Here is a 4,924-nt window from a genome sequence, read left to right as displayed (position 1 = left end):
ATATTTTACTTTATTCCCAAACTGACTTATAACATTTGACTGTTCTCATGAGCGATGAGCCAGTCCAAGCTAATTCTGTGGTTTTCACCTACGTCTGAAGTCTGGTGTAACGTCTGAGAAAAACCAGATCACATCACAAGATTAATCTGTTCTTTCGTGTGGTTATTAAATGATTACGATTGCTTGTAAATGAGTCAATACAATAATTACATTTCCCAAAGCAGAAGTTGCCCTGAGGCGGTTTCCTGTCTGAGTGCTGGCACGTACAGCAGATCCTCAAACAGCTTGTCTGATATTGTACGGGCATGTCTGAAGCTGGTCATTTAGATCCGCGTTTCTGTCCACATTAGTAATGTAATCTCTAATATTCACCCTCCTCTTAGCTGTTTTTGGTCTCTAAGAAATCCTCAGGAAAATATCTGACTCTGACTTTATCCGCTTGTCATTTGGTGCTGTAGTGTACAGTAGGTCTTTAGAGTCTTTGTGCCTAAACACTGATGAAACTGAAAATTAGCTAAAGAGATTAAAACTGCTTTTACCAGGCTGTAAACATGTTTATTTCTGCTGTGAAGTGAACTCATTCAGCCAGCCTCAAGTTGCCATTTGAGGGACTGCAGTTTGTGGCACTTGGTTTCACTTGACAGTCATAGAGTAAAACAAAAGAGTAGTGTTGCAGGCCATAAAACTGAAACAATGACTGAAAGACTTTAAAACGCTCTGTAGAGCTGAGAAGAAATGAGCTTTTTGTTATTTTGAACAGCTAGTTAATGGACCTCAAATAGAAATCGATGTGTTCATTGTTACTCAATGTTTATTTCCCAATATCACAGAAATACAGATGCCTACATTAGTTAACATGTCACTTTTAGACAATAAAAAAAAAAACAATCAGTGCTCCAAAGCAGCAGCTGAGCCTGAATTAACACATATCTTCAGTATGTTTGTTCTTCTTCCTCTTCTCATAATTACATTCACCATCTGCACCCTGAACTCGTCTCAGTTCCTGTCACTAACACAGGAGGGCACTGTTTTCTCACACAAGTTCGGTGCAGGTTGGGATAAACTAAGGTAAAGGTCAACTATGCAGATGGTAATTGTAGGATTACAAGAAAGCAATGCCACGAATGATATATATCAATTTGCTAGGATTTATTAATGTAAAAAAAAAAACAGAAAGAAGAAGAAGGCCTAATTATTTTTATTACTGTTTTTATTACTGACCAAGTTTAACTACTGCTGTACAACAGATGGTGTTTAAATGCATGTGCATTACAAACTGCTTGGTCACCATGACACCCTTCAATGTATTTTCAAGATTTCCTTTTTTTTTAAAGTGCTGCACAGCAGATTTAACACTGGTCAAATCATAAATTTTGCAACGATGTCAACAGAATTTATATTAGACCCATAATTAAAACTGTTACCAACATACATGCATAAAAAAAACCTGCTGCTTTTATCTGTATGAGAAAAAGATGAGAGGCCTGACGTGGTGCAATCATGAACATCTGTGCATGATTTGTGTGTGTGTGTGTGTGTGTGTGTGTGTGTGTGTGTGTGTGCATAGACATCTGCTTTCTATTGCATGGTTTATGCTGTCCTCTGTGCCCTGGGGTGCCATGGTTCAAGTTACCTCTGGGAGACACATCGTCCAGGGAATACTAATACTGAACCTCTATCATGGAGTGCATCACATGTGTGGTATTAAATTAAACAATGCCTCAGTATGTAACTCAGTATATTTTCTTTAGTGAGTGAGAAGGATTGCATTTGAGGACTTCAAAAGGGGCCCACGGCTGTTGAATTGGTAGTAGGAGGGTGTGTGAAAATCACATTCTGGAGACAATAATACGGGTCCCACGGGGTTAACCATTAAATTGAAGGGTTCAGACTTGGTGAGAGTCTGGGTTAAGCACGTAATGATTATGGTGAAGATTAGAGTTAGCGTGTCGGAAGTGATTGTAAGTCAGTACAATAAATGTGACAAACAACAATCTTCTCGACAGACAGGGGGGACTGAGAGATGATAAACTGCCACAGACCACATCACTCGCTGCTTGTGAGTAACAAGATTTAGTAAATTATGATTTTGTTTAGAGTTTACATACTATAATTTGTTTGTGTCTTTTTCTTCCACACTAAAATTTCTCCCTTTTGTGGCAGGAAACTAAACATATTTCTTTACTTATAGACTAACTTATTAATTCCTTATTTTTTGCTTTTTTTATTATTATTATTTCAACTGCATTAAGGCGAAATGAATCCAGATGAAAGAACATCTGACGTCCATACGTACATAACAAAACCATTTAGTCAGTTTCCTCCAAACAAAGCGAATGTCCTCTCACTGCTTTAATGCTTTAATTCTGTGCTGCAGAGATAAGTGGAGTTTTTAAGCACAGGTTTAAATATTTCATACCAGCTTCTTCTTCTCTGCAGGTGAGTGACCAGAGATGCAATCTTCAGAATGAAAATTCCTGTGACATTCCTGTGAAGAGTTCACGGCCTGAGTGGAAACGGCCTGGTCCTCTGATCTTCTGATCCCTGCTCAGCGTTGCTCATGACCCAGACAGAAGACGAGTGGAGAGACACGGGTGGGGGCTGAGCATGTTTGGGGCTATGCAGAGTCCACCTGGGCCTCTTGCTTTGAAGTCCCGGTCAGCAGAGAATCAGTTTCTCTCCCTCTAAATGAGAACTGCTTGTTCACCCTTTCTTTATGCTGTTTGCATATGTAGATGTGTATCTGTCTCCCACACACAGATAATTTAACCACCTCATATAAACAGGTCTTTGATGTCATGTTAAAGTATTAACCATATAGGGTTCATAAAGTTTTTAATCATCGGTAATGAGTAAAGTGTTGGAGTTCATGCTGGGTCAGTGCACAAGTGCTTCTGTGTTGAGAAGTCTGTCACCAATAAAATCACATTTAAATTTAATATAAATAACTAACATGATCGGTGTAGTCTTTCAAAAACTGACTGGTCTGTTCTGCTGCATCTGCTGTCTATAGATGCCTGCGGACACAGAAAAGTATTTCCTGATGCTGCAATAAGAAACTGCAGGACAGCAGCATTTAGGAATAAGTTGCTTTATGTATCTGTGTGTCCTTCCTATTTGGGAGTCATGCCAGTGTTCAGCCCTTCTCATTCCAAGCTTTAACAATCACCATCTTTGGGACTATAAATTATTCTTTAACACAGCTGGGCTTTTCCTTTCTTCCCTTTTTTGATGTGTAAAGTATTTTTCTTTTTGTCAGAAGTCGGACACAGTCGCTACACTGAGTAGCAACCGTCTTTAAATAGCATATGTAAGGCACTACGCCAGTTTACGCAGCGGCCTTTCCAATGCTGTTTCTGCCGAGATATTGTAGTGATGACACGTGCTGACAGGACTGCTCTTTGAGCCCAGAGACAAATGTTCAAAGCAAGATATCAGGAATATTTTAACAATTCATAAAATATAGGTCCACTTGCTTTCCTGCCAGTTGTTTAAAGATGAATGGCACTCACATTTCCATGAAATATGATGATACCGGCAGGAGACAGTTGGCTCTTCTTAGCATAAAGACTGAGCAAACAAGCACTGTGAAAAAGAAACACTCCAGTGTCATTGTCACGGAACAAAGGCTTGAACCCAAATGCACGACTCAGGAGACAAAGTGAAAAATAAACAAAATATTTTATTATCAAAGTACAACAGAAAATCACTCACTGGGAGGGAAAACCTACTAACAAACTCAGGGGAGAAGGTAACAAACGAAAAACCACTCTAATGAGGAAAAAATCTATGAAAATGCAAAGACAAAGTAACAAAGCAAAATACAAAACCTGATGAGACACGAACACGAGACAAGGACTTTGACGAGATCAGGGTAAGGAGCTGGTTCTCTGGCACAAAGGACAAGACGAACTGGCAATAGACAAAGGGAGACGCAGACAATATATACACAGGGTGATAGGGAAAAGGTGGAAACAATCAGGGCGGAGACACATGAGGAAGGGCAAGTGACCTGAAACGAGAAGAGAGTTATCAGGAAATGACAAGACAACCTAAACATAGCAAGCTTTATTAGTCATGACAGTCATATTTTTGTTCTAAGCTATGTTAACTGTACAAAAATGATTAGGATGGGAGAGAGGTTTATGAAAGGGGGACGGTATTCCATTTTTTCTTAATGTAGTCTGTTCTTTGTTAGATCTAAAGATTTTATTGACTTAATCTTAATCTTGATGGTTTAGGCCCACAATACATAAACGAAATGTTAGTAGAATATAGACCCAGTAGGGCTCTGAGATCTACTGACTCTGGCTCAGCGTTGCTCATGACCTAGACAGAAGACGAGTGGAGAGACACGGGTGGGGGCTGAGCATGTTTGGGGCTATGCAGAGTCACCTGGGCCCTTGCTTTGAAGTCCCGGTCAGCAGAGAATCAGTTTTTCTCCTCTAAATGAAAAACTGCTTGTTCACCCTTTCTTATGCTGTTTGCATATGTAGATGGTTATCTGTCCCCACACACAGATAGTTTAACCACCTCATATAAACAGGTCTTTGATGTTATATTAAAATATTAACCTTATAGGGTTCATAAAGTTTAATCCCAGTAATGAGTAAAGGTTGGAGTTCATGCTGGGTCAGTGCACAAGTGCTTCTGGTTGAGAATCTGTCACCAATAAAATCACATTTAAATTAATATAAATAACTACATGACGGTGTAGTCTTCAAAAACTGACTGGTCTGTTCTGCTGCATCGGCTGTCTATAGATGCCTGCGGACACAGAAAAGTATTTCCTGATGCTGCAATAAGAAACTGCAGGACAGCAGCATTTAGGAATAAGTTGCTTTATGTATCTGTGTGTCCTTCCTATTTGGGAGTCATGCCAGTGTTCAGCCTTCTCATTCCAAGTTTAACAATCACCACTTTG

The sequence above is a fragment of the Larimichthys crocea genome, chromosome VI (assembly GCF_000972845.2).
Source record: "Larimichthys crocea isolate SSNF chromosome VI, L_crocea_2.0, whole genome shotgun sequence".
Classification (NCBI taxonomy): Eukaryota; Metazoa; Chordata; class Actinopteri; family Sciaenidae; genus Larimichthys; species Larimichthys crocea.
Note: the sequence above shows the minus strand (reverse complement) of the source record.